General features: G+C 41.8%; 1 pseudogene; it reads right to left on the bottom strand.

Annotated features, from left to right (window-relative positions):
* Window positions 1-12,891, bottom strand: part of LOC133767571 (large ribosomal subunit protein eL8-like) — a 39,118-nt pseudogene extending 26,227 nt beyond the window's left edge.
* Between the last annotated feature and the right edge of the window lie 63 nt (window positions 12,892-12,954).

The raw sequence follows: 12,954 nt of genomic DNA, 5'->3' as shown, positions 1-12,954 counted from the left end.
TTCCCGGGCCACAGCAGAGAGCTGGACTGGAAGAGGGGCAACTGGGACTAGAACCTGGAGCCCATATGGGATGCTGGCGCCACAGGTGGAGGATTAACCAAGTGAGCCATGGCGCCAGCCCTTCACCCCTGGTTTTTGTGGCCATTTGAATCAATGTATGGAAGATATTCTCTCTCTCTCTCTCTCTCTCTCTCTCTCTCTCTCTCTCTCTTTTCCCTTTTCCCTCCCTTTTTCTCTGTTGTTTTGCCTTTTGATAAAGTTTAAAAAATAATGAGTCACTTCATTTGCATCCTCCAAAGAGAATCAATGAATATTTATTTTAGTTTTTTGTACCATTGTGAATTTACAGATTTAACATATTGAAATTGTTATGTTGATTGATGCTCAAATTTTCTTATCTTTGGTCAGTGGAAGCCTATTTAGATTGTTTCTTGGGTCTTTTTGATACTAGCCTGATTATTTCCAATAATTTCTTTGCTTTCTAATGTGGCAAGGTGTTCCAGGCTCATTTTGTATATTTCCTACCCTGGGCTTAGGTTCAAATGTTTTCCCCAGAAGCCCAGATTCTTTTTCATGAGCCCAGGTGCTCAAGGTGCTCACTATAGTCTAGGTGCTCAGGATGCTTGCTGATATTCTCTTGGCCATGATGTTTAGGTCCTTTGGTAGTTAGAGCAATTGTTATCCATGGCATGTCTCTCCAGTAATTTTGTGGTTTGAAGTTCATTCCCTATTAAATTCCTAAGGAAGATTTAATGAGAAAAATATTCTCTAAGTAGGTTGTTACATTCTTTAGTGCTCTTACTCCTTTTTAAAAAAACTCATGGTAAGATACACCTAACATTGGGGCCTGCGCTGTGGTGCAGCAGGTTAATGCCCTGGCCTGAGGCACCGGCATCCCATATGGATGCTGGTTCTAGTACCGGCTGCTCCACTTCTGATCCAGCTCTCTGCTGTGGCCTGGGAAAGCAATCGAGGATGGTCCAAGTCCTTGGGCCCCTGCACCTGCGTGGGAGACCTTGAGGAGGCTCCTGGCTCTTGGCTTTGGATCGGCGCATCTCCAGCCATTGCGGCCAATTGGGGAGTGAACCATCAGATGGAGGACTTCTCTCTGCCTCTCCTCTCTCTGTGTAACTCTGACTTTCAAATAAATAAATAAATCTTTAAAAAAAGATACACATAACATAAACGTTAGTATTTTAACCATTTTTAAGTGAATAGTTCAGTAACATTAAATATATTCACATCATAACCATCACCACCATCCAATCTTTAGAACTTCTGCATCTTTTCCACATGAAACTCTGTACCCATTAAATACTAACTCCCCATTCCTCTCTTTCCCTAATCCCAGGCAACCAGCACTCTGTGTCTCCTGAGTTTCACTATTCCAGGTATCTCACAGAATCATAAAATACTTATCCTTTTGTGGTCAGCTTACTTCATTTTTTATAAAGTATCAGGGTTCATAAATATCAGAGCATGCATCAGATTTTTATTCCTTTTAAAGATTGAATAATATTCCATTGTATGTTTGCATCACATTTTTATCATTAACATTTAGTTGTTTCCACTATTGTGAATAATGCTGCTAGGAACATGGGTATACAAATATCTGTTTTAGCATCTCCTCCTTCCTATCTATTGGCTATATGCTCAGACATTGCTGTATCATATTGTAATTATCTATTTAATATTTTGAGGAACTGCTATACTGTTTTCCATGGTGGCTGAACAATTTTACAATCTCACCAGCAAAGAGCAAGAGTTCCAATTCTTTACATCCTCACCAACACCTGTTATTTTTAGAACTTTTTTTTTTCATAACGGCCATCATGAGTGAAAGTGTTACCTCATTGTGGTTTTGATTTGCGGTTCCATAATGATCAGTGATGTTGGGCATTTCTAGGTGTGCTTCTTGGCTATTTGGATACTTCTTTGAAGAAATGCCTATTCCGGTCCTTTACTCACTTGATTGGGTTGTTTGTTGAACTGAAGTATTAACAGTTAGACCATATATTTATACTTAAAATTCAGTTTGGCTCTATATATTTAATTCACATCTTCTTTTTTGGAGTATCTTAAACATGTTACTCTGTTGTCCTTCAGCATAAACTGTTACTATTAAAAAATTTGATGAAGGGGGCCAGTATTGTGGTGCAGCAGGTTAAGCTACTGTCTGGGACACTGGCATCCCATATAGGCTCCAGTTTGAGTCTCAACTGCTGTATTTCTGATCCTGCTCTCTGCTCATGTGCTGGGGACAGCAGAGGAAGATGGTCGGAGTCCTTGGGCCCCTGCCACTCACATGGGAGATGAGGATGGAGTTCTGGACCAGAGGATGAAACAGCTGTCTCTCTCTCTCAATCTGTGACACCCCCCTCTCTAACTCTGCCTTACAAATAAATAAATAAATCTCTTTTCTAAAAGTTTTATTATCTAATGTTATTTTCTGTAGAAACGACGTGGTCTTTTTTGCCTTGTTGCTTAAAGGTATAGTTTTTTTCTTTTTCTTAATGTTCAAGTAACTAGACTTAGTAAACTATGTCTTGATGTTAACTGCTCTGAGGATTTTCCCAGATATGTAGTGTGCCTTCTCAATATGTAATTTCAATATGTAACCATTTTTAATTTATCTTCTTGAATTGTACTTTTTTAGTATTTTGTTTTAGTGTATATTTTGTTTTTCTTCTTCATGAATTCCTAGCACATGTATATAGAAATTTTTTTTAAATGCTTATTTTCACTTACTTGAAAGGCAGAGCAATGGGGAGAGAGAGAGTATTTTTTTTTATCTGCTGTTCATTCCCCCAAATGCCTGTAACAGCCACAGCTGCACCAGGCTGAAGCCAGGAACCCTGAAGTCCATCTGAGTCTCCCACATGGGAAATGACAAAGAATTGGGTTATTATCTGCTGCCTCCCAGGATGTATTAGCAGGAAGTAAGATTGGAAGTGCAGCAGCTAGGACTGAAACCAGCACTCTGATATGGGATATAGGCATCCAAAGTGGCAGCTTAACCCACTGCACCACACACCCAATCCTAGATTTTTCTCTTGATAGCTATAGATAAATAATGAATATATACAAGGGTACATGTGTATAAAAACATCAGTTGGAAAAAATAAAAAGACAAATTTATTTTGGTGCAAAGAAAGTTCATACATCATTTTTTCATAATATGCTTTTTCCATGAGCTTGTCCTGTATCTTCCTCAGCAGTTGATATCATCAGTGTTTGGATTTTAACACTTCTAATAAGTATGTAGTGGTATCTTTTTGCTTTAATTTGCAGTTTCTTTTTTTTTTTTAAAGATTTATTTATTTATTTGAGAGTCAGAATTACAGAGAGAAGGAGAGAGATAGAGAGAGAGAGATCTTCCATCCATTGGTTTACTCCCCAAATGGCCACAACAGCCAGGGCTGGGCCAGGCCGAAGCCAGGAGCTAGGAGCTTCTTAGGGGTCTCCCCCATGGGTGGCAGGGGCCCAAGTACTTGGACCATGTTCACTGCTTTCCCAGACACATTAACAGGGAGCTGGATTGGAAGTGAAGTAGCTGGTACTTGAACCTGTGCCCATATGGGATGCTGGCACTGCAGGTGGAGGCTTAACCTTCTATGCCTCAGCACCAGCCCCTTAATTTGCAAGTTTCTTAATATGATGAGCATCTTTGCATACTTATTGGATATCTATATATAATCTATGATATTGTATTAAATTTACTAAGAAGTTGTTAAGGCTATTCACTCTTGTTTTCATGAGAGATATTGTTCTATAGTTTTCTTGTTTCATGAGGGATATTATTCTATGGTTTTATTTCTTTGTATTATCTTTGTCTGCTCTTGTTATCAGATTAATACTGGCCTCATTGAATGTCTTGGGAAGTAGCGTCCTCTTTTCAATATTCTGGAAAATTCTGTACAGAATTAACATTATTATTTTCTTAAATGCTTAGTAGGATTCACTACTGAAGCCAGGTTGGTGTCTATGTTTTCTTTATGGAGAATGCTTCCAAGTATACATTCAATTTTTTTGTGTGTATGATATAAGCCTATTTAGATTACCTATCTTTGAATGAATGTTTTTTGATAGTTTGTGTCTTTCAATGAATTTTGTCATCAATTTTACCCATGTGACTTTTAAAATTACTCTATGCTTATGCTGGCCATTTAAAAAAATTTTTTTTATTTTTATTTTTTTGACAGGCAGAGTTAGACAGTGAGAGAGAGAGAGAGAGACAGACAGACAGAGAGAAAGGTCTTCCTTTTCCATTGGTTCACCCCCCAAATGGCCGCCACAGGCCAGCGCGCTGCGGCCAGCGCACTGCGCCGATCCAAAGCCAGGAGCCAGGTGCTTCCTCCCGGTCTCCCACGTGGGTTATGCTGGCCATTTTAAGCGTCCTTCTGACACACATACGGATGATAACTATGAGTGATAATGGGTGTATTAATTTGGCTGTGGTGTTCAGTACACGACATATATGTATCAACTCATAGTGTTCATCTTGAAATACACAATTTCACTTGAAAAATATCTTAAAATTTATCTTAAATTTAAATTTCTTTTTTCAAAGGAAGATATGTGTGTCTTATTTGAATTATTTATCCAAAAATCCAAATCAAAGTGATACTTGCTTTAGTCTCATGCCTTTCACTTATTAATTGTTCCAATAAGAAAAGTAAAACTGAGTGTTTTGAAAAGCAACCTTGGCAGTGCTGAAACTAGCTGGAAAAGTACAGGATTAATGGGAGTGGGAGTCAGAATTTAAGCTCTTCACAAACTAAAAATCGAGCTTGTTTTGGGGAAGAACTTGATCAGAAACAAAGGGATTTCGCTGAGGGTTATGCTGTCTGGACACTATTCAAGAGCCCATGGACACAATTTATTCTTTAACAGGAGCCATGTTCTGATTCAGACGTAAAAGTTTTACACAAAAACTCTCTGGGATGTGGCTAAAAGGAAACATTTTAAACTTGTGTTATAGTTACAACAGAGTATAAAGATATAGATTTAGTCATTGTTTATCCTTAGCTCATTCTTGCAAGACTTTAAAAAGTAAAATGTTAATGAAAAAGTTCTGGAAATCTTGAGGCTGGCTTATCATCCAACTTGTCTTTATATCCAGGAAGAAATCTTGTATATTTTATATCAAGGTAAGCTCAGGTCAGTTTGGCATTTTGGAAGCAGCACTGTCTATACAGTTGATGTTTCTGGCAGGCAGTCTGAAATACCTCCTCAGGCCTATGTTGGATTTTAGCCACAGTGCAGTGGTCAGTTCCACTCATTCTCAGACTCCTCTTTTGCTGACAGCAACCCACTTCAAGTTAAGAACCCATCTCACCACTTCCCAATCTCACGCTCTTCCTAAAGCCATGGGAGCCTGCTAAGCCAGTGGACAAGTACATCCCACAAGCAGGGACAATGTCCCCTACAAATGGGTCCAGTCTAGTAGAGAAATGCTCCAACTTTTAGTTTTTCAGGTGGGAAATACTACTCCTTGGTGAGGAAGTGCTTGTCCTGGAATCAGGTTCCAAGTGCCCATAACAACAATCTCAGTAGCATGCTCTTTTTTTTTGCAAAAAAAAAAATTTATTTGAAAGTCAGAGTTACAGAGAAGGAGAGAGAGAGAGAGAGAGAGAGAGAGAGAGAGAGAGAGAGAGAGAGAAAGAGAGAGAATCTTCCATCCACTGGTTCACTTTCCAAATGGCTGCAATGGCCAGTGCTAGGCCAGATCAAAGGCACAAGCCTGGAACTCCATCCAGATTTCCCATTAGGGTATAGGGGCCCAAGGACTTAGTCCATATTCTGCTGCTTTCCTAGGTACATAAGCAGGGAGCTGAAATGGAAGCATAGTAGCCAGGACTCAAACTGGCACTCATATGGGATGTTGCAGGTGGTGGCTTAACCTGCTATGCCACAATGCCAGCCTCAGTAATATACTACATATTCTTAAATTGGATTTTATTTCCTCTCTTGCTCTTTCTACTCATCCATTCCTGCTTCCTGGAATTGCCTCAGAAATAAACTATCTGCAACTGTTTATCACGGGATCCACTTTAGGAGGAACGTAAAACTTTGGTACGAGGATGGACCCTAGAAAGCAGATATGGGGCCAGGTGTTATGCAGCCAGTAAAGCCGCTGCCTGCGTTGCCAGCATCCCACATGGGTGACAAGTTGGGTCCCAGTTGCTCTGCTACTGATTCGGCTGCTTGCTGATGTGCCCGAGAAAGCAGCAGAAGATTGCCCAAGTGCTTGGGCCCCTGCCACCCAAGTAGGAAACCTGGATGGAGTTCCAAGCTCTTGCCTTCAGCCTGGCCCAGCCCTGGCCATTATGGCCATTTGGGGAGTGAAACAGCAGATGGAAGCTCTGTGACTCTGCCTTTCAAATAAATAAACAAATCTTTTTTAAAGCAGATCCATTGGAGGAGACTCTGGAACTGGATCACTTACCCTAATTGCTAGGGTAAGTGGGGTAGTGATAATCTCTGATATTTATCATAATTATTAAGAATCTCACCTGTAGTAGACTGAGATGAGACATAATGAGTTATGTGGTAGCTCTGTCACTAGAATGGTATGGAATCAACTATCATCTGTTAACTGTCTTAGATGCCTTTAAAATAAGTGGCAGTCCCAGGACAGGCAACTATTGATGTTGGGCACAGTGTGATACCCAAAAGACATCGTTGGCAGTGTTAAATGAGATTGTTTTGCCCTTCTCCACAGGGTAACTGTGGGGAAAATCAAACCCAGAGTATAATTATAAACATGGCAGAGCAGCAAAACAAAGGCACAGCCTTAACAAGTCTCCTTTGCTACAATCAGAGCTCTGATATCAAAGGAGTGAGACTCTGAGTTTGGGATAAGAATCTGGGTGACTGCACCTGAGGAGCTTGAATCCCTGGTTTCCTTAGAAACCTCCAGGCCAGCCAAGCAGCCTCCTTTACCTGGAGACCACACAGAGTGTCCACCTGAAGTGGAAACTGTGTAAGAGGCTTTGCATCTCCTTAAGATCTCACTATACCTTCCCCTTATTGGTTTGAGAAGGTTAACCAATGTCAGGTTATAGCCGAAAGGGAAAATACAGTCCCCAGACAGGGAAGAAATATGGATTCACTGAAAGGATGCCAGAAGCTGGCTAATAAGTCTACAATGAGCTGGAGAATCTGTGTGAGAATAGATCTTGAGTTTGTTGACCACAGAAGCAAATAGAAGGCTGGAGAGAGGAGAGTTTATGGACAGGGAAGCACTCTGCTATAATTCAAAAAAAGATTGAACATCCTGGCAAGGACATATGAGCTAGTCTCTCTCTCTTTTTTAAAGATTTATATATTTATTTGAAATTCAGAGTTACACAGAGAGACGAGAGGCAGAGAGAGAGAGAGAGAGAGAGAGAGAGAGAGAGAGAGAGAGGTCTTCCATCCACTGGTTCACTTCTCAGTTGGCCACAACTGCCAGAGCTGTGCCTATCTGAAGCCAGGAGCCAGAAGCTTCTTTCCAGTCCCTCAAGCGGTGCAGGGGCCCAAGGACCTGGGCCATCTTCTACTGCTTTCCCAGGCCATAGCAGAGAGCTGGATAGGAAGTGGAGCAGCTGGGACTTGAACTGGTGCCCATATGGGATGCCGGCGCTTCAGGCTAGGGTGTTAACCCACTGCACCACAGTGCCAGCCCCATGAGCTAGTCTTAACAGGCTGCTGATATGGCTTTTTGAAACTTGGCTATGATGATGGCCTACTTTAAATGAGGCAGAGATGCTAGAACTGTCTTACTAAAGTATTCAAGAAGAGGTTAGAGGCTCAGAGAGGTGTGTATGTTAGAATGGATTTATTTAATGCAATAAGAGTACTAACCAGGATGGGCATTGTGGTGTAGCAGGTTAAGCTGCTGTCTGTGATGCTGGCACCCCATATGGATGCTGGTTCAAGATCTGGCTGCTCTTCTGATCCAGCTCTCTGCTAATGTGCCTGGGAAAAGCAGAGGAAGATAGCCCAAGTTCTTGGGCTCCTGCATCCATGTGGGAGACCCAAAAGCAGCTCTGGGCCCTTGGCTTCAGCCTGGCACAGCCCTGGCCATTGAGGTCATTTAGGGAGTGATGGAAGATCTGTCTATCCTTCTCCCTCTCTTTGTAACTCTGCCTTTTAAATGAATGAATGAATGAACAAACTTTCTACTTCCCAGAAAGTGCAGAGAGCATTTTCTTTACCAAGACAATAAAGGATGTCCTGATAAGGGTGGCATCAATATCTTTGAGAAAATTAGTGTGGTTGGGGCCAGCGCTGTGGCACCATGGGCTAAATCCCTGGCCTGAGGTGCTGGCATCCCATATGGGTGCTGGTTCTAGTCCCAGCTGCTCATCTTCCAATCCAGCTCTCTGCTATGGCCAGGAATAGCAGTAGAAGATGGCCCAAGTCCTTGGGCCCCTGCACTCGCATGGGAGACCTGGAAGAAGAGCTCCTGGCTCCTGGCTTTGGGTTGGTGCAGCTCCAGCCATTGTGGCCATCTGGGGAGTGAACCAGTGGATGGAAGACCTCTCTCTCTGTCTCCACCTCTCTCTATAACTCTCTCAAATAAATAAAATAAATCTTAAAAAAAATTTTAAAAAAATTAGTGTGGTCGAGTGTAGGTCAGGAATAACAGTAGGGTGTGAAACCACAGAATTGGACTCTCTAGTGTTAACTGAGATGATAGGATTCCATAAAGGCAGGGCAGGTGGTAATAGTCAATCAGCAGCCATCAAGTGGCAACAAGAATGAAGAGAATGTCATCTATGCCACCATAATGTAAGAGTACTTCAGAAAGCTCATGGGAAAATGGAATGAAAAGATAAGCTCGTGGCTTAGTGAGTTAAGCCACTGCTTGGACACCAGCATCCCACATAGCAGTGCCAGTTCAAGTTCTGGCTGCTCCACTTCTGATCCAGCTCCCTGCTAGTGCACCTGGGAAAGCAGAGAAGGATGGCCCAAGTCCTTGGGCCCCTTGCCCACCCATGTGGGAAACCTAGATGGAGTGGCAGGCTTCTGTGTGGCTCAGACTTGACTATTGTGGTCATTTGGGGTATGAACAGATGGAAGATATCTCCCCAACCCCACCCTCCTTGCTCTGCCTTTCAAATAAACAAATCACTCTTTTCTTTTTTTTTTAAAGGTAAGTTCATTTCAGTACTTTTTTGAGATGTTTTAAAATTATGCATAGCTTTCTTTGTAATACACATGTTCATGAGCTTTTTGAAGGTCCCTGATGCATACAACAAGCTTTCACCTAGTCTTTCTCCAAATAACTTAAACCATCTAGTAAAGTAACTACATTCTGGGAAAAGTCAAATATTCTTCTCTCAAAAGTTGTTGTATGCAGGGCTGAATTGGCTTGAGAAAAAGGAATCTCATTGTTCCTCTATTATGGGGGCTTATAGATACCAGCTAACAAATGGAAACCTGACTCCAAGCCATCTTGTGGTAGCTACAGTTAGGACAAAGGGATCTCTGTGGTTAGTTTCCTGGTCTTTGAGGGCATACCTGGAATACTCTTATCAGCTTCACACTGATTTGATGACCAATGAAATAAAACTCATCAAGGTAGGAAGGCTCAAGGGGAAATCCCTAAAACTGCACTTTCCTACCTCAGTCAAGATAGTGAACCACAAACAATATTGCATTTTGAGTGGAGATGCAGATAATAGAATCCCTTTAAAAGACTTAAAAAGATGCAAATGAAATAACCCTCTTCATGGCCCCTGCTGAGACCACACGGACCATGGTGGAAAGTGACTATTATGACCTCAACCAGTGGTAGTGCCAGTCATGGCTGCCATGCCCAGTATGGTACCTTTCCTGGAACTTATCCACATAGTCTCTGAATAGTATGTGGCTGTTTATCTGGCAAAGTTTTTTTTTTTCCCAATCATTAAGAATACTAATCATGACTATATTTGTGTGAGAACGACAGCAGTAGTTATTAACCTGGTCATCCCAGGACCATGTTACTTTTGCGCTCGCTCTCTTTCTCTCTCTCTCTGTGTGTGTGTGTGTGTGTGTGTTGTCTGCAGGGATCATCCTGACATTCCACAGAGCTCTGTGCTGGTTCTCTATGTTGATCAGGCATCCAGTGAGCAAGAAGTACAAAAGGCTCTTCATGTTCTATTAGAGGCACACAGCCAGAGGATGGAAGATTCAAATACCTGCAGATTTTAGGTGTCGAATAGCCTGGGGGATGCTGGGACCTCCCCCTGAAGGTAAAGTATAAGTTCTGAACCTGCACCCTCTGTAAGAAGGTGGCACAGCATGTTGGAGATGTCTTTGGCTTTTGAAAGCATCATACATTTTCTCAAAAATATTGCCTTGATCCATTTACAGGGTGACTTGCAGGGATGTCAATTTCATGAGGGGGCCAGAGCAAAAGAGGGCTGCCTCTGCCACAGTCTCGGGCTGTCATAAAAGCTGCCTTACTTTCTCAGGCTATATGACTCAGATTACCATTGACGCAAGAGCTAACTATGGTAGATAGCACTGTGTAGTATCCTTGGCAAGTCCCAAAGATTAATAGCACAGACTCTTTGGATAAGGAGCAAAGGGCATGCATTCTCATTGTTTGAAATGCAACTCTGGCATGCCTCTGTGCTCAGTAGAAACTGAGAATGTGACCACAGAGCACATCAAATGACTAACTGGAGCTGCTTTTCATGATCTGGGTATTAACAAATACACCATAGCATAAGGTTGGACAGTCACAGTGGCAACCCCTCAATTGATAGAAATCATACATTTGTGATCAAATATAAGTCCAGAAGTCACATGTGACAAGTGGCTTATCACTGATCCCCTATATTATTAACTCTTTTGCTCTAATGCTTCTCTTTAACCTATTCCTATGATCTCACGGAGAATTCTCTATGGTCAGCTTTGTTAGATATGGATGGCTACAATAATGAGGTATAATAAACATACTAAAATATTACAATCAGTAAGAAGCATTTATTACACATTCGGAGCCAGCTAGGATTGGCTAGGCAGATTTTCTGATCCTGTTTGGTCTTGTATTGCTTGGTGAGTTATTGGAACAACTAAGCTCAGCTCCACATGTCCCTCACCTACCACTGGACTATTCTACTGATTTTTTTTTTTTAATTACTTGAGAAGCAGAGAGCACTTCCATCTGCTGGTTCATTGGTTCACTCCCCAAATGCCTACAATGACTGGGAGTGCTGAAGCTATGATCTGGAAACTCAATCCAGGTCTTGGACTTGGGCGGAAAGAACCAAATTATTTGAGCCATTTCTACTGCTTCCCAGAGTCGGGAAGAGGGGAGTTGGAATCAGGAGCCAGGGTTGGGGATTAACCACAGGTATTCATATAAGCTAACTGCTAAGACCAATGTTTCCCTCTGCTGCTCACCCACAGTCATGTTCTTAATGTTAATAACATAGACACAAAGAAAAGGCAAAGTAATCAACTAAATATTTTCCAAGTCTCCACTTAGATCATATTTGCTAACATTTCTCTGGTCCAAACTGAATCATATGGTTCAGAGTTCAGAATCGAAAGGTGAGGCAGAATGATCTACCCAGAATTGGAGAGCAATGTAAAATTACATGGAAAAAAGCATGAAGATGGAGAAAAATGAGGATTTAAAGCTGTTTTTTTTTTTTTGGCAATATTAGCACATGTGTTGACAGAGAAGGCAAAATGTGGGACCTGTTCATAGAGAGACCAGGTTGGTATGTCAGTGTGAGCCAAAAATGGCAAGTATACTATTATCTGTGACAAATGGGGCCCAAAGAATTAGTGGCAAGAAAGAAATCTTTCCAGTGAACAGAGTTCCAAATGGTCCCCTTTGTCATTATGTTGATGGAGAAAGATGTGGTAGGAGTGAAGATCAAGCACAGATTTTTGATCTCCATAACTACCTTGGTTGGTCAGGGGAACAGAAGGAGCAAGACTGGAAGATTAGACAGAAGTCTGATGATGAGGCATGCGGACAAAATTATGGCAGTGTGCACAAAATGTGAAGATTTTTGTATCATGGCCACTTATGAGGAGGTGAAGATTAGGTGGACAGGAAGATTCCTTCAATAGATAGTTATCCTTGACCTTGATCATGCCAGGCTCACCCAAAGAGCCCAAGGATGAAGTAACCAGGGTGGAGAGATGGAGGCTGTGCATGGATGGGCTCAACAGCTTGGTTTTCCTCTCACCACGGCTACTCTAGTTAGTGCCAGTGCTGCATACTCAATCTGTCAGCAGCAGAGACCGAGAATTTAGTCCAAAGGCAGAGATTAATCAGCTGCGTAGTAGCAAGTTATTTTCCTCAAATTCCTTCCACCCTGGATGAGGGAGGAATTCTTTCCTACTATAATTCTTACTCTTAACGTGAGTTTTTCTTCTCTTCCAGCAGCTCTCATGCCAGCTGTACTATGGGATAGTCTATAGAATGCCTTTTACCAACATGATATCCTGCTTTACACTGCCTCAGCTGTAAAGACTACTTCGTAGCAAATGAATTACTGGATCTACTGGTCTTACCATATACAATGTTATCCAGAAGAAATAAATCTAATAGAAGAACGGAAACAATGAAATGGTGTATTACAGGTTCAGTTTAAGTACCAGCTCAGCAATAACATCCTGCAGGATGCTCTTCTCCAAGATGTGGCTTAAACATGCAATACACCAATGGCCAGTAGATGATGCAATGTTTTAGAATTCATGGATACAGGAACCAAGAGGATAGAAGTAGGGTTGGCCCTTCCTACTTCTATTCCCAGTGACTTACTTGCATAATTGTGCTTCTCATCCCTGCTACCTTAGGCTTTTCTGGAAGTCTTGGTTTCCAGACAGGATAGGAGGAAGGAGCTGGTACACTTCCACCAGAGAGCACAGTAAGGATTCCACTAAACAGAAGCTATTGCTGCCAGTTGGTCCATTTGAATTGCTCATGTCTGTGGGACAATGGGCAAAAAAAGG

This window comes from Lepus europaeus, chromosome 10, assembly GCF_033115175.1.
Source record: "Lepus europaeus isolate LE1 chromosome 10, mLepTim1.pri, whole genome shotgun sequence".
In the NCBI taxonomy this organism is placed as follows: Eukaryota; Metazoa; Chordata; class Mammalia; order Lagomorpha; family Leporidae; genus Lepus; species Lepus europaeus.
Note: the sequence above shows the minus strand (reverse complement) of the source record. Positions and strands in the feature narration are given on the sequence as shown.